Source organism: Haemaphysalis longicornis, unplaced genomic scaffold (genome assembly GCF_048455015.1).
Source record: "Haemaphysalis longicornis isolate Haplotype H1 unplaced genomic scaffold, Haemaphysalis longicornis Haplotype H1 scaffold_4, whole genome shotgun sequence".
Classification (NCBI taxonomy): Eukaryota; Metazoa; Arthropoda; class Arachnida; order Ixodida; family Ixodidae; genus Haemaphysalis; species Haemaphysalis longicornis.
The window spans coordinates 165206972-165227423 of record NW_027526361.1 but is presented as its reverse complement, the minus strand read 5'-3'; positions in this window follow the sequence as shown (position 1 = coordinate 165227423).

The window sequence follows — 20452 nt, the reverse complement described above, 5'->3', positions numbered from 1 at the left end:
GTAAGTCGGGGAATCAAACCCGCGCCATTCAGAAAGGTGGAAAACTTTATGAAGGATAGCCAAGGAACAAGTGGTTAGTGGCTTTGTAAAAACATAGAGGTTGATTATGCACTTGCCGTTAATTAAAATGCTCATCTGTAGCTGATTATGAAGCTTTTCCTCAGTGTTTAGGGCCCCTTCTCCGTGCCCCCTGAGAGCGGCCATATACCACCATGGTCATCATTTTGTGGCCGTAGAGAAGCCATGCAAATTCCCGCGGTGTCTGGCGCGAACGCTTAAAAAGAATTATCCGCCACTGAAGCGCGAGATACGTTTCCCAAGGAGCGGTCCAATGCGATGTACGGTTGGCGGGAAATGTGGCTGCCGCGACTAGCCGCACGCGTGAATTTGAGACACATGCTCCGATGCGTGCGCGTGGTGCGTCTTTGGCGTCCCTCCATACATAGTTCTCGTTCCATGGTTGCCTCCCTGTTTCGGTGCACTCGGGCCGATTTAGATATGCGTTAGATATATGCACTGCTTAACCAGTAAAACGGCCTATGACATAAGAATACTTATTAGGGCCCGTCCATATTTTAACGAACGCGTACTAGTTTCACTTTACTATGCATTCCTTCACAGCCATATGTAATATTGGATTTCTTCTTGGGGCAGCACATATAAAACTCCCTTGGCACCTTTACAGCACACACAAAACCAAGCTTTAAGAATAATGACTTACAGCCATTTTTCATGCAATGCGTTGACACTACTCCGCAGATTTAATATTTTGTCAATTGGTAATTTAAATAAATATTCTCTTTGCGTCCTAACCTATAAAGTCTGTCAAGGAAATTTACCTATTTCGTTAATATCTAAAGACCAAACCCCGCATTTCGGTGCCACTCGATTCTCCCACCACAATAACTATCTTTTAGCAAAATCTAGGACTAACTACAGCAAACTAACTGCGAACATTTTTGGCGACATCATTCCGGAATTCAATACCCCCCCCACCATTAAATCATCTCCTTCAATTCATTCTTTAGGAGGCAGCTTCGCCGGATCATTTTGGCATAACGAGTGTTATTATAGACTTGTATATGTGGTATGTTAATGAATATCCCTTTTACCTTTTTTTGTAATACTTTTGATTGTTAATAGCAATATGTGGCTTGATTGTGTAAACATGTTCTTTCTTTGTGTTTTTTTAAGATTGTTACTGCTGTTAACCGCATTAGGTGTACTTTTCGTTTGTACTTGTTGGTAGGAGTTCTCTCCCCAGTCTATGACTATGGGACCTCCTAGAGTTATTAATGCGCTGTACCATTTCAACTGAAACAATAAACTGAAAGTGACACTGAAAAATATCAGAGGAAGAAAATAAAACCTTTATCAACTCGAAAGGAAGAAGGAAGAAGAGCGATACCCTAAAAACATTCTGGTTTAAAGAAATTAAGTGTCTTACACGGCGGTGGATACAGAGGGGGGGGGGGGGGGCGGACGTCTTGCCACCCCCCCCTTCCTTTTAATTTTCAAGTTATTTTCGTAAGACGATAACCCCTCAGGTCGTAGAAAAAGTCTAGTTGGTGATTTTTTTTATTTCGTGTATTTTTAGTTTATTATAATTTCGGCGAATAAAAAAAGGATACTATCCTCATCCCCATCATCATCACCATCCTCGTCATCTTCTCTGATAGAAGCTGACCCTCACCTCAGAAAAAACCTGGATCTGCCCCTGGTCTTAAAATGCAAGTGGCAGATGTAAGTGCACTGCTAAATGGTCAAACATTCATTCCGAGTAAGCGATTCCCTCCTTCCTCCTCCCCTGGTGTGCATCGGCTCGAACGAAACGCCCACCACGGTGGCTCATTGTTGTGCTGCCGGACACAAGGACGCGGGTTCGATTTCCGGCCGCGGAGGCCGCTTTTCTGATGGAGGCGAAAAGAAAAATGCGCGTGTGTACGAGATTTCGGCGCACGTTAAAGATCCCCAGGTGGTCAAAATTAATCTGGAGCCCTCCAATACTGCGCGCCTCATCGCCTGCGTTGCGTCGGTGCGTTAAACCCTACAATAAATCTATAATTTGAACGAAAGGCCGTGCAAGGATGTTAAAGCGAACGCTCCCAGATTACCACTTCCGACTGAAGCCTCGGCTGCGCTCAACGTGGTGCAACTAACCTCTACAGGCCTCGGAAGAACGCAAGCGCACAGGCGACTCCTCGCATTTGCTTGAGGACGTCGGAGTCCGCATGGTTGCGGATCTCCAACCTATGGGAAATCACCGTCGAGTGACGCAGCCCCCAATGCAATCCGAAGAGCGGGTGGACATTGGGAGTCAAGTTATTACTCTTCGACCTGAGGAACAATTTGACGTCAAGACCCTCAGCACACAACTGCTGTAAAAGTCTATTGCCGCTTTTTCTGAAAACCTTCACTTAAGAAAAGACGGTCATCGTGCACACCTGTGATTCAGCACAGGCAAGCAAACCATAGCGACTGCCCATACCGGGACGTCCCGTTCTACTTCCACATCACGGTGAACCAGGCACGTCTCGCGGAATCATGCGTGGCTGCGAAGAGGGAGAAACTAGTGCATCCCTCACGAAGGCACCACGGAAAGTGTGAAACTTCTAGCGCCGATACCGATAGACAAATGTGGGGCTTCCTTCGTCACCTTCGAGTCTTCTCAAACCCCTCGCATTATCCAATATTGAGGAACACTTAAGGGACTGATACCCTTCAAGATTACGTCCTCTGTGTGCTTCTGATCCAATGACCAGGGGCACAAGCAGGACATACGCCCAAAAGTTTTAGCAGTCTGCCCCACCAGTGGTAACATTCAGACAGAAACTCCACATGAGTGTCAGAACAAAGGAAAGCTCTTCTGCGCCTACTGCAATGAAGGACATGTCGCCACGGACCCGAAGTGTCCGGAACTAGAAGCCTCCAGCAGGCAAACAAACAGCACCGGCAAGGCTAGGTACCGTGCTCACAACTGTGAATGGCGACTGACGGGAACCAAGTCGTACCAGAGGACCGGCGTGAGTTTTAAGGACGATAGTGTTTCTCAGGCTACTTAAACGCAGAAATTTTGGTCTGTCTGCCTGCCTGCCTGTCTGCCTGTCTGTCTGTCTGTCTGTCTGTCTGTCTGTCTGTCTGTCTGTCTGTCTGTCTGTCTGTCTGTCTGTCTGTCTGTCTGTCTGTCTGTCTGTCTGTCTGTGACTCGATTCAGCTAGCCGGCCAAAGTGAAACAGCAGCTGCGCAATATTCTTGTACCCACAGCCCAATGTGAACGCCTAAGCCCGGTGACAATAATCACACTTGTCAACATTGTTGAACAAGAACAACACACCACAGAAATATGAGGCAGAAAATCAATACATAAGTGGTATTTGCAGTGTTCCTTCATTAAAAAATTCATGCAGGCTTAATTTTATGAAATGCTAAGCCCATTGCAGAGAAAAATTTACTCCGTCGCCTGCTGTTGCCCGCGCCACTATAGCTCCTGGCGGCACTTTAAGGAATCAAACGGCAACAGTAACGAAAGGATCCACTAGAGGAGGGTCCACGTTACGCTTGGAACGCTCGTGGAGCAGGGCAACGTGGTTCTATGAACGTTCTAAATACGTCTCACTTCCCAAGCACTCAATGAAAGCTACGACTGCAGTAACAGGAAGGGAAGAACTCATCACGTGTGCCTCAGTCATCACACCAAGCTCAGAGGGAGCTGAAGAAATAGCAATTGCCGTCGCGTTGACCCAACCAAAAGCGACAAAAATAGTCACGGACTCTCAAAGATCGTATAGGAACTTCAGAAAAGGATGAGTGTCTTATAAGGCAGTGAGAATCCTCCAAAAGAAAGTGCCAGCAAGACCCAAAATAGAGCTAATATGGGTGCCAGCCCACTCTTCGGTGGAGGGCAATGAATTTGCCCACCAACAGGCCCGAGAACTAATCGGCCGGGCAGAGGGGCAGGAACAGCAACCCATAACGAGCTACAGGGGCATAGTCAATCACTATAAAGAAGGAGGAAGCGATATCCTAAACCACACCGCTCTGTAAGCAGAGTGCCGCGAGTCATATATAGACAAATTCAAGCCGTGTCTCTCCCCCTCGAGCTGCACTGACTGGTGATGTGATAGCCAAGCGTGAAGGCGAGCGTCGTGACGACGTTGAGCCCTCCCATCCTGACGTCACCTGTCGAACTTAGGTGTCCGCCCTACAATGAAGCACCTAGTCCCGGTCTTGAAGTTGTTCGCGCACGTCATCGCCGTCAAGTGTCAACGCAGGTCGCCCGAGTTCTGCGTTTAATCTCGAATTTCCCACGCGAGGCTGACATGGTGACCCGGACTTAATTTGACCCCCTCCTTTCTCTCCCTGCAATCCTTATAGGCGCCCCTTTCCTAATGAAGTTACCTTTATCTATCAATTGGAAATAAAAACGAATAATGCTATGATGCTTTACACTGCATTATATATGTTCGGTAAAGCGCTGTAGAAACGTTTAGCAGCGACGACTTCGCTCGTCAATACCGTTGGTGCCGCTGGAAGCATGTCAGGAGTCTTTTTCTTAGGAAATAAGTTAAATCCACCCAAACAAAATTTGAGAAAACAAAGAAGCTTTAAGTAACAAGACCTTGATCAGGGCTAGTTGGTTGAACGTACTGAATAAATTTGAGGCGCTAAACAACGGAGACAAAAAAAAAACACACGCAGACACAGACAAGGCACCTGCGTGTTTCTTCTGGTCCCCGTTGTTTAGCGCTTCAAATTTATTCAGAGAAACTTTATTTTGAGACCTAAACGCAACGCTGTCGAAGCTATTATGTGATATGTTAAATATCGCAGCTGGGGGAAGTTTACCGTCAAAAGTAATTAAAAGTTACTGAGTCATTTATTTAGTTCTTATTTTAGTTATTACTTTACTACTATCTTAAATGTTTCACACCGCGCGACTGTCCTGGCTGTCAGGCGGGTACTCACAAGGAGGCTGCCATGTTGGTTATATGGCGTCAAACCAAAAGAAAACTGCCACAGAAGGATCTGGGTCATTTTAGATCCGCAAACGATCTGCATACACGTTCACCCGGAATTAGCTGACCTATTTTATTGTTTGTATAAAATACTCTACCATTGTTTATTTATTAATTTATTTCCAATACTGCCACTCTCAGCTTGAGAGCATTGCAGCTGGGCACAACAAATACAATGCATTCATATGCCACGGTAGTTACAGGGAACGAAACAAACATTCGTCACTTGTGGACGATTACTCACAAACATAATTTTCTATTTTGCACAAAACCGCCGTCATGAACTGTGTAATTCTAACATTTTCAACGAAAGATATCAAGAGAAGCAACCAAGATACAACGTTACAGAGGCTTAGACACTTAAAAAAACCAATGAAAACGCAAATATTTCATCATTGAACATAGGGAAACCTAAGGCGGAACACATGGAAATGGGGCAAGGGGGCGAGAGAAATACGCGTTTTTGTGAGACAATATTCAGAAAATAATAACCATGTGTATCAGCCCACAACGTGAGTTAACAGAAAAATAGTTTAGTGTTAGCTTTCACATAACTCATCGATAATTTTCGCGAATTCAGCTGATGAAGTGATTCTGGTGATGTCAGGATCTAACTAGTTCCATTCATGTATGGCACGCGGGAAAAAGGAATATTTAAATGTAGCATTGTGACAGAAATATCCTGTTAAAGTGTAATCGTGTTGATGTCGCGTTCGGCGGGACTGTGAAAGTGAAAGATACTTGGTAATGTCGATTTTATAAGCGTTATGAAGGAACTGCAACAGAAATTTAAGAAGCGCCTGCCTTGCCCTAATTGCCAATGTATGCAGGCCAGAGGCCGACAGTAGGTTGGTGGGTGAATCGGTGCGCTTATACGTATTGTGAATAAATCTAATAGCTTTTCATTGGACATTTTCTAAAGTCATGATATGAGTTGTAGTATGTGGGAACCACACTGTATTGGCATATTCGAGAATCGGTCGAATAAACGTAGTGTAAGCTAACAGTTTGGTAGATGGTGGCGACAGTCGTAAGGATCTTTTAAGGAAAAATAGTTTGCGAAGGGTCGATGCAGCAGTGTTTGAGATGTGGGTATCCCACCTGAGCTCGGATGTAATGGTTATTCCTAAGTACTTGTGTTGACGTACTTAAGGTCGCGGGTTCGATTCCCGGCCGCGGCGGCCGCTTTTCTGATGGAGGCGAAAAGCAAAAACGCCCGTGTGTACGAGATTTCGGCGCACGATAAAGATCCCCAGGTGGTCAAAATTAATCCGGAGCCCTCCACTACGGCGCGCCTCATCGCCTGCGTTGCGTCGGCGCGTTAAAACCCTACAATCAATCAGTGTTGACGTACTTTGCCTAGCGGGGTGTTGGTAATTTTGTACGTGAAAACAGATGGATTTTTTCGTCTAGTTACAGACATGGATACAGACTTCTTAATGTTAATGGACATTTGCCAGTTAGAACACCACTCGGCTATTTGGTTAAGAGATTTGTTAAGTTGAATGTGGTCATGGTTACTGGTAATTTTTCTGTAAAGAATACAATCATCGGCAAATAACTTGATATTACAGTCAGTGTCTGAGGTGATATCGTTAATGTAAATAAGGAATAATAATGGTCCGAGAACAGAACCTTGAGGAACCCCGGATGATACAGGCAGTGCTTTGGAAGCCACGTTCTCAAATAAAACAAACTGTGATCTGTTAGGGAGATAATCTTTCATCTATTCCAAAATTTCTCCAGTGCCAATAGCACTTTCATTGTTTTCATTTTCATTGTAATAGCATAGCTATTACAACTTACAAAACCTGCAAAAGTTTTTGAGCGTAGTCAGCGACTCTGAAAAACTCACCCAGATTGTTTAATGAAATACCGCCGTCTCCCCAAGCCAATGCTGTTTATGCTGAGCCGAAGGACGTGATTTCCGTTCCGGGTTGCGTCCTGATGGAAGCAGTAAACAAAAACGTCCGTGTTTCGACCTTTTGGTGCACGTCAATGATCCCCAGGTGATCGAAATTAATCCGGAGCCCTTCACTACGGCGCGCATCCTAGCCGAGGTGTACGTGGCTTCCGCATGTAAATTACCGATTTTGTTGAAGTTGCAGTGGAGAGGCACTTTGGTGTGATTGCGCCGGTTGCGGGAACGGCCTGCGGCTGTGTCTGCCGAGCATGCTACCCCGCACATACAGGGCTTAGAACGAACTTCACTGTGCAGGCGCGCCACCTGCTGGAAATGCGTATCGCTTGGTTCACCTCCGCCGTAGTATCATTGTCCCCCTTTGCACACTTCAGTTGCCGCTGCGTCATATTCAAGACTGAGGCAAGCCCTGGGATCAGGCCACCACAGTCGTGGCTTCCGGGTGGCAGCGACGACGTATTTCCCCGGACGCTTGATGAGCACGGCTGACAGCGGACGGCCAGCAGCCACGGGAAAAAATGCAAATCATAAGGCAAGTTTCGCGGAAAGATTATTATTAACCCCGTATGAAGTTGTACCTAACTCAATGTTTGTGGCCTAATGTTTAAGATTTGGCCTAAATTCTCTACGTAAGTAATAAACGCTGCCTAAGTTTATGGGAATACGCCACAATCGGGTAATAAATGTGTTACCCTAATTTTCACAGGGAACCCGCCGCGGTGGCTCAGTGGCTAAGGCGTTCTGCTACTGAGCACAAGGTCGCGGGTTCGATTCCCGGCCGCGGCGGCCGCTTTTCTGATGGAGGCGAAAAGCAAAAACGCCCGTGTGTACGAGATTTCGGCGCACGGTAAAGATCCCCAGGTGGTCAAAATTAATCCGGAGCCCTCCACTACGGCGCGCCTCATCGCCCGAGTTGCGTCGGTGCGTTAAACCCTACAATCAATCAATTTTCACAGGGCATCCACGCAGGTGTTAGTGCATGAAAACCTATGATTTGGATTGGTAACCCCGCCTATACCCTTCCGCTGTATATAATCCAAAAATAAATGACTAGAAGAGTTATCTTACACGATTTAAGCGGTGAACTTTATGTTGTATGTCTTGAAAGTTCCTTCTAGAAGCAGCACGTCCACTGCAACACTCAACTTTCGTCCATCCGTGATGAGTGAATGCAACTTTTCGTGCAAGGCTTGGGAACTTCATCTTTTGTACATGCGGAATTCATGCCACCCCACCTATTTCCCGAATTTTGGCATGCTGTTAGTCTCTAAGTGTTTAAAAAACCTCTCCACGAACGACTAGTCGCCCCATCGATAAATAGCCGTATGGCTAATTGTACTTCCCAACCCTGCTTCGAATTGTGCCACTAAGAATTGCCGCAATACGAAGTATTTTGCGACGAACGCTCCGTAGACCCTCTGCGCCAAATAGCATCTTGGTAGTTGTGCTAATATCTACAGGTGCCTTTATAACGTTGCCAGGTCTGTGTGTTACTGAAGAAACTTCTGGGCTACACGTATGTGCAATTTTAGGATCTAGCATTTCGTTACTATAATTATTTACAAAATCTGGCAGCTGTTGTCATTGCCGATAGTTTTCTGTTTGCTGTGCTTGTGCGCGTATTAAGAGATGGGAATGAATAACGCTGTTCATTTATTTCCTTTTGGCTTCATTTGAGAATCAGCAATGAGAATTGAGAATATCATAAAATTTATTTAAAGAATTTGTTCGGGACAGTTCTGAAATTACTTATACAAGCTCTGATTTAGCGTATAAAAGACGAATTCGAAATCAAAATGGAGCGCTCAGATTACATCACAGAGAGCTCGGAGCCAGTGAAATCCCTTAAATGCAAATTAGGACACTTCCCGCAACGCCTGGCACCTCCTTGGCGCCGTGAGCATTCTAGGCTTCAAATCTTCCGTTATCGTCTCGGTATGTAGTGTGCTTTGAGTTGGTTGCTCATAAGTGAGCCTATAGAGCCGCACCGACATCGAAGCTACCTGCATCAAACCTGCACCAACCACTGCGCCACCTGGTGAGGCTCGCCAGGCGTGCGCAGCGCCTGGTGCTGCTGGCAGCTTTTCAACCCCGACGCTTCTGTGCAGTTGCGGCTTTCAACAACTTTCAACAAATGACGCGTGTGGGCCGTCTCAGCTGGTGCGGAGTTCTTTTTGGGGCGCAGTTTGAGAAGGCATCCGCCCTGCGGTGCCCGTTTCGCACTCTCCAGGCGCCCCCCCCCCCCCCCCCCCCCTTAAAAAAAAGAAAGAGCCAACAATTTTTTTTACTGATAACTGGTATCGCTCGTCCGGGGGATAACAGGCAAAAACGCCTGTTTATCTGCCCGCGCACCAACCCTGCGTGTCGCCTAGCTGCTATCCGCGGAGCGCCGGCTTCTTTACGACTGGGCCGAGCGGGCTTTGGATACGTGACACGCAAAGATCGGCCGGTGGCGTAGCGAACCGACGTCCGACGCAATCGATGCTTCCAATTTGGGCTTGGTGTCGCCATACAAAGTGCGGGAAATTGCAGCTGCCTTGAGGTCCACAAAAAGGTAAACGAAGGAGGGAAGTTCGCGTTCGTCTTACTCCTATGTCGCCATGTCGCGGCGCAGACTGAACGAACTGCGCACACTTCCCTCTGGCAGGAAAAAAGTTTGCCTTCGAACGAACGTTTGCATAACTTTAGATATCAACCTGTGTGGTGAAGTTAACAATTACGTAGTGCTGCTTCATTACGCGGAAAAAAGAAACAAAGTAAGGGTTATGCGAACTGATGCAGAAGCTCGAGGGATCCTAATCGAGCATGTGGATTTCATGGCGCAAACTGATACTTTAAGCTTCCCCACCCTGTGTTTGCGTTTCGGCAATTTCGGTGAACCGCGTGCTTAATCCGCGTGTCCCCCTTCGACCGCCGTGCCCGGTGCAGCTCGTGCCTGGCGCACCTTCGCAACCACTGCTCGGGAAAAACACGAGTGTGCGTGCGTTTCACCAATGAGCTTGTTCACAGTGTGCACAACTACTACACGGAACGAGTGGTTGCAGATGATGCCTTACAGAATGTCCGGTGCATAGAGTTTCTTGGTAAGTACGCTCGAAAGAAAACGGCACCTGGGAATCCATGTCGTCGTGGGGGGTTATGGGAAGACCACAGTTTCTGTCTTGGGCATGACATGACAATTGTATTCTTAATCAGGTTGTGGGATTTGCTTTCTTCACTATGCATTAATACGCCTGCGCGGGCTACGAGGTAGCCGAAATTTCCCTTGTTTTATGGTAGCTGTGAGCCTTGGCAACTGCGTGTTCGGACAAAGAGAAGGCTGTGCGTGATCGTATACCTAACGTTGGTCATGCCGGAGTCGAAGGAACGTATGACTGAGCGGGTGGTATGCCGCCGCGAAAGTTGTAGTTGTCGAGAAAAAAGAAACCAAACGTACTTCGACGAAGGCAAGGTACGACAGATTCGGGTGCGTCTATCTGTCCTATCTTGTCTTCGTCCACAAGTGTTTAACGCCACGTTTTTTTTTTCAAGTATTCAAGTTCAGCAACAAGTTTTGTTAAACTGTAGCTGACGGTCGGTGCATCGGTTCACCACGAAGGCGTCGTTTTCATAGGCACGGTCAAAAACATTTCCAAACTGTTCAAAAGTTATTATTAGAAATAACTGTAAAACTGATAAACTAACTGTCTCTGATGATTGATTGTGGGGTTTAACGCACCCACGCTTCACAGGCGATGAGGGGCGCCGTAGTGGAGGGCTCCGGATTAATTTTGACAACCTGGGGATCTTCTGCGTACGCCGAAATCTCGAACACACGGGGTTTTTGATTTTCCGCTCCATCAGAAAATCGAACCAGCGTCCTTGTGCACAGCAGCGCAACGTCTTAGCCCCTGAGCCACCGCAGCGGGTAAAAAACCGTCTCTAATGAGTTTGCGAAGTGGCCTGCAAAATTGCAGGATAGTATAGCCCAACCGCTCTGCCGAAAAAGCGCCCTACTTCCTTTTTTCTTAGCTTTAAAGAGCCTGTTTTATTTTCCACTTATATAATACCACACCATTATTTGCTTTTTTGTGGCACTGTGTTCGAATATACGGCCACAAGAACGTTTTGATCCAAGCCAATAACGCTTGGTATAATCGCGGCCCATGACGACATAGACAATGCCCTATTCTCGACGCACTAAATCCCCCATGAACTGTGAATTTGCCGAAAGTCTTTCCTGATTGGATTTCAATTTTGGTCACGTGCTTCCGGTTGACAAAGCGGTTGTGTGTGCTTCGTCATTTTGAAGTTTTGTGACGTTTGCGTGCAACCATAGAGATTCTCACTAGCTTACCTAGAGTGGAATCTGGCGCTAGCGTCAACGGGAGTCTGCGAAAGCGCTCTACGCCTCCAGGGGTGTCGCCATACCGTATAGTTCGGCCGTAAGTTCGGCTCGGCATGGCGGCAACGACTTTGTTGCTACGACTTTGTTTCGGCTGCCAAAAATTGGCAAAAAATTGCTGCCAGAAGTGCCGATGTTAGCAAATTTTACTTGTACAAGACACTGTGTTAGAGGGCTTCTGTCGCAAAACAAATTTGGGAGCTACAAATGAAAAAAAAAAGCAGAAGTCCTGCCTTTGGCTCACGCCACCAGATACAGCGCCCGTCCCGGATATATCCTTAAATTACTACATACTACAAACTGGGTGAGGTTTTCTTTGATTTTTTGTAGTATTTATCTGAAAAAAAATATTTAAATTCTTAAACTGTGTTCTTGCTTCCTCTCAGTACAGTATTATTATCGTATGCTACGCGCTTTGGCAGGCGAAGGAGAAGCAACATAGTGATTCAATAATGATGTAATCCCGTCGTATTTATTTGTTTTGTCCAAGCAGATATAAATAAACCTAGACGCAAAGCCCATTACCGCAAAAAAATCTTCAAGCACGCATGCAAAGCATTATGAAATCGCATGAATGCTTTAAATGGCAAATAAATACTGGCTTGTCGAGTCGCTATGTATATGTTGCCTCATTCCGCCTGTCATTCCGAGCGACACGAAAATCTTAACTGAATGGGTACAGAAAACGTATAGTGTGGGCTAGCGTAGCTTATTTAGTGGCTGTAGTGTGGGTGACAGCGGCAAGCGGTATAAAGTGGTATAACAGGTCGCTGAGACCCTCACTCGCATTTTTCTAGCCAGAAGCAGCCCATAAGCGAGCGGCAGCGACGATACAGTGGACTGTAGCGACGAACGACACCGAAAGAGGACATTGGCGACAGTGTATTAATTTTTTTCGCTTGTCGCTGTCGCCCAGTGCACTCTGTTGTACCTTTTGAGTTACGTTTTCCGCGTCGCTTGTCGCCGTCGCTGCATGTGGTCATCCTTCATCTTAAGAAACTTCCTGCTAACGTGAGCACAAGCGTCATGTGCTAATCACGCTGTTATTTAGACATATCTGTGACAGCCATTGAATGCCAGAAAGCGCCCCCCTCCCCCCCCCCCCCCCAAAAAAAAAAAAACGAGAAAAGCATACCGAAAACAGAACTAACAAATACTTCAGAGTCTAGAAGCCTAATCCATAGCCCTTTGCACTAGCCACTTGCTACCAATCCGATTCCCAGAGTATCCATTGGTCCCTCAAATCTCAAACACACACGGGCGTTTTTGCTTTTCGCCTCCACCAGGAAAGTGGCCTCGGCCGGTAATCGAACCCGCGTCCCTGGGCTCAGCAGCGCCCGGAATCTGCTTTCATCGTGCTCTTCGGGGACGGGCCTTTGGGAAAGCAGGGGAAGTGGTCAACAGGACGGAAAGGGCGGGCTGGAGACGCCGTTGCCATGGCGTCGCTCCGCTGACGCAACGGCGGCCGCCGAGAGGGCTCCGGCCGCTTCCCGGCTTGCGCGCGCCGCGCCCTTGACGGTTCGCACTCCGATCGAGCGGCGCGAGCAACAGGGCCGGGCGGACGCGAATAGCGGCACGTAGGCCGTCGGGGGAAACACATACACCCCCGCGCAGAACGGAAACAGCAGATTGTGAGACGAAAAAAGTAAAACTACCGACCGACAGCAAACAAAGAAGGCGAGGCTCTTACGCTAGGAAAGATAAGCGGCTCGCACACGCATCAAGCGGCAGTCGTGTTACGTATTGAGTGCCGTCGGGTGATAGTGACATTTCTCCTCCGCGGTGCTGTTTGCGGACGCAGAGGAACCGCCCCGCTAAGCTGTTTACGCTTTCTGCTGACTAAAGATAGGCGCGCGTGCTAAACCGAAATGACACGCTCGTTGGCACTGACCCTGGCTATCGGAGCACGCAACGCTTAGAAAATAGCTGTAGCCTTTTAATTTGCACATTGTTCATAATGGCTGAACAATGATCGAGGCTTAAAAAAGCTGGGCGAATTTCTTTAGGCCAGTAATAGGGGTGTGCTGCCCGCACGGATTAAGTATTTTCTGCGCAGTTCGTTCGGCAAAGCAAAGTGAACAGCGGCCCTCGAGGATTTTCGTTGCATAGGCACATAATCGAGTTTGGGTGTGCCATCCTCGCACCCGTAGACTTAGCGCCAAAGCGCGGCGTTTGGAGGGACGTTACTGGAACAAAATTCACGGGATCTGCTGTTCGCTTTTTACTGCTGGTCGACTGTACGTATAGTGGTTCGGATGCCTCACATCAGATTGCCCCTGCGATACAGCAATGAAAATTTTGGTTTTGTGAGCTGAGTTAAAGCTGGTTGATACAGAAGCCTCGCCGCAATACCCCGGGACGCTTGTCCCATCTATAATGCGTTCCGAATAGTTGGGCCCGTCCTGTCCATTCAGCGTCCTTGTCGTTACTGCGACCAACAATTCTTGTGTGCAGGGTGTCGAACCGGAACCGAAGCCAAAATCGGAGCAATGTGTTGTGCTTGCCGGAGCATTTACATCAAATGGGAATGTGTTACCGGGTGTCCCGCAACGGCCAGTTTTAGGTCCGCTTCTTTTCATGGTGGACATCAATAATATTGCCCAGCATGTTTGCAGCGCTGTTAGATTGTATGCAAATGATTATTGTGTTTCTATGATGTACCGTGCGATTGATTTAGATGCATTTACTAACAAAATAATACCCATGGCGACTAACTATGTTTCGGCAGTTGTAAAATTGTCCTTCGCGTCTGCATACAAATATCTGGAGGAGAAATTTACAAGAGCCTCTCTTAGAACGATCATATATATTGCGTAATTTTAAAGGCAAGGAAATCACTTAACTTTATTATACGCAATTTTTCAGACGCACCTGTTGCACTCATACAACCCTGTAAATGAGTTATGTTCGTCCGATATTGGAATACGGCTGTTCCGCATTGTATCCTTACACTAAATTAAATGCTGTAGAGCGTATTCAAAAACACGTAGGCCAAAAGTTGGCTTGGCATCTACTTGAAACCATAGCATGCCGCCGCCCTTCCTGCGTAGTTTTGCACTTATTTGCACATTTCATGTTTCATATATGAGTTTTTCTTCCTTGTACCATGTCTGTTCTATCAAAGTGAACATTCCGTGCTTTGTGATGCTCCTACATGTATATGTTAACGTATGTTTATATTTATGTTGTCATTTTTGTCCATAAAAAAATATGAAATTGAGCTGATTTTTCTGGTGACATTGATGACTGATATGGTGATCTGGTTCCGCTACTTCTGCTATCGTCATGTACTGCGCACATGTTTTGCACATATGTGTGATGTACTGAGCACACGTCTCCTTCGTCAACTTGGATTGATTGATTGTACGGTTTAACGCGCCGACGCAACACAGGCGATGAGGCGCGCCGTTGTGGAAGGCTCCAGATTAATTTTGACCACCTGGAGATCTTTAACGTGCGCCAAAATCTCGTACACACGGGAATTTTTGTTGAACCCAGGAATCGAACCCGGGTCCTCGTTTTGTCAACTTGGATTATACCATGGTAACTCTTGAATAGTTAAAATTGATCTCCATTGCTGTACACCATCCAACTGCAATAATGATCGATAAGAGGGGTGAGGTAACTAACTAAAAAAAATTAAATAAACAAATAGATAAATTACTAATGAATAATGATTAAATAAATAAATAATTAAATAAATAAATAAATAAATAAATAAATAAATAAATAAATAAATAAATAAATAAATAAATAAATAAATAAATAAATAAATAAATAAATAAATAAATAAATATTTCGACCCAGTATTTTTGCAGAACTGAACCTGAGCCGTTATTTTTTGAGCCCCCTGGACCAGAACCCGAGCTGAAAATAACTAACGGGAGCCGGTTCACGACGAATCGGTTCGAGCCGCGGTTCTTGATAATGGGCGGTTAATATTATTCGTTATTTTCCCCTTTCACGCAAGGTTCCTCTTTTTCTTTCATGCACCCTCTCACGCCCTTTTCCATTTCAGAGCAAACACAACACTATCAGCACTCCATGCTCGGTCGCTACATGCGCACAGATATTGCAATGGTATGTTGCTGGTGGTTGCGCGAGCGGAGTGCAAGGCTGAGCAAAGGAAATGGCACAATTCCGGCATCCTGAAAGCGATACAAAACATGCCTTTGCCCTTTCTTTGCTGCGACTCCATGAGAGCAGTGAGGCCGCAATATGGTTTCACTGCATTGCGCAATGGTAGACCCCCATTTTAAACGTGATTGCTTGTTGCATTTCACAGTTTGCTACAAAATGCCGCAAAGCCTAAGGATGAATGTTCGACTACCTACCCCGGCGACGGTTTTTCTGATGGAGGCGAGAAAAGGAAACGTTTACGTGTCAATACTTTGACGCTCGTTGAAGATTCTCAGGTGGTGAGAATTTTTTCACCCCCCTGCATATACGAAGCACCTCATGATACAAGCACATATATATAATTGCCGTCTGTATCAGCTGGTCAAGTGACGTTGCTTTCGATGAGTGCGTCGATTCCATTAGTCTCTACCACCGCCCTCGTATATCTCGGGACGCTGGACGTTCGGCGAGGTCACGAAGCACTCTTTCATTTCCGGGAAGAAAAGCACCGGAAATTGCTGCGGTTATGGGAGACGGCTCGGAAGAAGCTTTTAGAGGGCCCCGTGCTTCTTAGAACTTTTGTCAACATCTGAATTACTTTTAAAAGGATGCCCAAAAGCGTGTTCAACGAGTACACATTAGGTAGCCATAGAATACCCGACCGAAGTATCCCTGCTATCCGCATATTAGATTGCTGGGGGAATGACTGAAAATATTTTCTCCCCTTATATTATGCTGTGTTATATTATGTTATGCTGGATATAGTTCTTTCAAGTGGCTGTCCTGTGGTCTCTTTCTCTGTGCAGCGCATCTTCCCAATGGTTTTGTATATTCAGCCACCACGAACCCACACGCTCGGCTTTCACGTTAGTAAATTATATCAGCGAGCAGCAAGTCACGAGCGTGGAGATTTACTTGGCTGCAGGCGTGTTAATGCCGCCACCAGAAGGAAGGAAAGGAAAAAAACCGCGCGCCTACGTCACATTGGTTGGCAATGGTAAAGGTGATTGTTTTCTTGGGCTACTTTAGCGCGAATATTTTTGGCATGCATGGCCGTCTGTGTATTCCTTGATTCAGCCTTTGGTAAAACGTTGAAACGATTCACCGAGAACAAGTAGGTATAGGCAGAACCATTTCAAACCACCACAACTGCTGGCGTCGGTCCTACATGCCCCCATCATTTAGGCCAAATTGAGTGTTAGGCGCACTTTAATCAAATCAAATCAAATCAAATCAAATCATATTTATTCAACATCTTTCACCAAGATGTTGGGAGCACGGACAAAAAGCCTTTGCAGGATCGGCTTGACTGGGTAAGTAAGTGTAAGTACGCAAGAAGTAGACCCCACGTTCTTTTATTTAAAAAATCACGTTGGAGTGGGTTTTAAGAGAGCAATTAAAAAAAAACAAGGAGTTGAAAAGCGCGAGCAAGGGCAAAAACATACCATCCCTTCCTAAAGACAGTTCAAAGGAGCACAGAAGCTTTCATGCACCAAAACTGCGTCAAATGTGCGTCAACAGCTTCGCTGAAAGTGCGTGCAACCTTTAAAGATTGAAATCTCAAACGAAGAATAAACCCGTGCGGCACTTTTTCGCGCACTAACTAAAAGCGCATCTACGAACGATATCACTGTATACTGATACGTGATTTATGAGATAAAGGTATACTATTGCATCCATTCTCCACGATCGACGCGAGCATTGGCTTATCTGAAACCGTTCCTTTATCGCGATTTTCAAGTAACAGTTTTAAAACTACGGAAGCCAGGTTTCACGCACGCGCAAAGATCTTATCGGAGCTTTTCGGTCGACCAACCGCTCTGTGGGAAAAAAGCATTAGTTTTTTGACCGGACTCCACCGGTTGTACCAAGAAAGCCTTCGCCTTAGAAACAGAGCTCCCTCTCGTGCTGTTCCAGACCGAAGAAAAAACAAAAACTAAAGCAAAACTTGCGACTTTCCTAAAAGGGGCCACGCGAGCAGTGCGAAGGCGGGAGAGAACATACAAACAAGAGCATCAATGCGAAGCTGGACCAACTCCTCGCACTCCAGCAACAACCACAACCAGCGCCAACCAACAACCACAACCAACAACCACAACCACAACCACAACTCCAAGACCAGCGGCCGGCGGAACCCGTTACCGAGGGATCGGTGCCCAAACAAGATCCTAGGGCTCACCAACGAGAGATAGAATCGACGCCCTACGACGAGCACTCGAGGCTGCCATGGACCGAAAGATCTTAGCGCAACTTGAGAACTTGGAAGACCGCTTTGAAACCTTCGTCAAGGTGACAAACGAACGCCTTACGAAACTCGAACACACGTGCCAGAACATGCGAACTATGATAATGCAGATGCAAGCACAACTGCAAATGCTTATGACGCACCTTGGACTAAGAGGAGATCCCCAGCAAATGCAGCCCATCATCCAGCAACCCGTGCCTGGACAATTTACACAATGACTTCCCCAGTAAAAGATCTCCTGGTATGGCATTGGAATTGCCATGGTTACACAGGGAAGAAAGCACTACTACAACAGCACCTCAAGCACCTAACCCGAAAGTCTGATGTCATTATGGTACAGGAAACACAAAGCGAAGTCGGGCCGAAGCTCTCTGGCTACCGCACGCACGCAAGTACTCCGAGCGCGCGCGCCGCGGCCACGGGAAGCTGGCGAGGAGTCTGCACCTTCGTACGCAAAAGGATTACATTTGTGGAACACGACCCCATTGGCAACAGCGCGATTGAGCACTGTGCATTGGAAATCATTACGGGCAAGAAGCACAATGAGAGTACCTTTCTAGTCACGGTATACAGCAATCCGGCGCAACGGAAACAACGATTTCACGCACTTATACACAAGGCAAGCCGACTAGCTGCAGGAAACACACTACTGATTGGCGGGGACTTGAATGCACCGCACCAAGGATGGGGATATCCGAAAACGACCGTCAAGGGCCGCAATCTGCTAGAAGACGCAACGAATGCCGGGTTGCACTTGCTCACGGATCTGGCATACCCTACACGCATTGGCACGTCGATTACATGCGACACAACTACAGACCCTCACCTTCATCAATATTGAGGGAACCTCGCGAGGGGCTCGGTGGCGGAACATGGGCGACGATTTCGGTAGCGACCATTACGTCCTCGAAGTTGTCGTCCCACTCATCGATCCCAAGAGTATCCCCACTACCCGAAAACATCACTGGAATGAGTTTCGCCGGTGTCTCCCGGAGGAACGCATGGATATAGACGACATCCAGAAGGGGGCAGAGGCCGTCGTAGAGACTATATACTTCAGCTGTAACTCACGAGATCGAGACGGACGGCAGTATCGATCAGATGGATAGTCGACTTTCTCACCTAGTTGAGGCCAAGCAGTCCATTAAAGCGTGCTGGAAAACACAGCGCATAAACAGACGTCTCCGTAAGAAAATTGCGATTCTCAACCGGCAGATAGAGGTACACTGCAAGGTGTTATGCACCCAGCAATGGCAGGAAGTGTGTAGCGATGCCGATGGGCAACTCCACAAGGGCAGAACGTGGGGTATGCTCAGGCACTTACTCGACGAGACTAAGACGAAGAGCTATCACCACAACACTCTTGCCCGGGCTCTACAGAGAACCATCACGGAACTGGGAGAACGGGAAGTTGGAAAGCGCTTGGACACAGAGTGTCTACCAGTGTCCCCCGCAGACCGTCACCCGGAATACGCCGGAGCGGACAACGATGTGCTAGACCGTGGCATTGAAGTTTGGGAAGTACGAGTAGCCCTGCAAGCCCTCAACTGCAAGGCAGCGGTGGGCCCCGACCGCGTAACGAACAAGGTCTTTAAGAATCTTAACGATCACGCCATCGAAGCCCTCACACGTGACTACAACAAGTGCTGGCAAGAGGGTCGACTACCAAGCCAATGGAAGACGGCTAAGACTATCTTAATCAATAAGCATAAGACAGCTGACATACGGAAGTATAATATGGAGAGGATCGAATACGTTGTAAAGAACGGAGGTAGCCTGAAACCAGTGAAGAGACGTCTTGGCGTGGGGAAAAATCAGATGTATGCACTTAAGGATAAGCAAGGCAATGTCATCACAAATAGGGATAAAATAGTCGCAGTGGCCGAGGAGTTCTATAGGGATCTGTACAGTAGCCGGGACATGCAGGATAATGCCGAACGAGACAGTAGGTCAAAGGAGATAGAGATCCCACCAGTAACGACCGAAGAAGTAAGGAAGGCTTTGAAAGAAATGAAAGGGGGCAAAACACCTGGTGAGGATAAGATAACAGCAGACCTCTTGAAGGATGGCGGAGAAATTGTACTTGAAAAACTGGCAAACCTGTATACGCAATGCCTAATGACCGCAATGGTACCGGAATCTTGGAAGAACGCGAACATCATCCTAATCCATAAGAAAGGCGACATGAAGGACTTGAAAAATTACAGGCCGATCAGCTTACTGTCAGTCGTCTACAAGGTATTTACCAAGTTAATCGCTAACCGAATCTCTGCAACCTTAGATTTCAGTCAACCTAAAGAACAAGCAGGGTTCCGTAAAGGTTATTCAACAATGGACCATATTCACACGATCAATCAGGTGATAGAGAAGTGCGCTGAGTGTACTGAACCCCTATATATAGCCTTCATAGATTATGAGAAAGCATTTGACTCGGTCGAAAGCCTAGCAGTCATTGAGGCATTACGGAACCAGGGGGTAGATGAGCATTATGTAAGAATACTAGAGGATATCTACAATGGGTCTACAGCTACCATCATCCTCCATAGGGAGAGCAGTAAAATACCTATAAGGAAGGGTGTCAGACAAGGAGACACAATCTCTCCAATGTTATTCACAGCATGCTTACAAGAAGTATTCTGAACGTTGTATTGGGAACAGGTGGGAGTAAGGGTTAATGAAGAATACCTCAGTAACCTCAGATTTGCTGATGACATTGTCTTGCTAAGTAACTCGGGGGACGAATTGCAAAGCATGCTTTCCGCACTGGG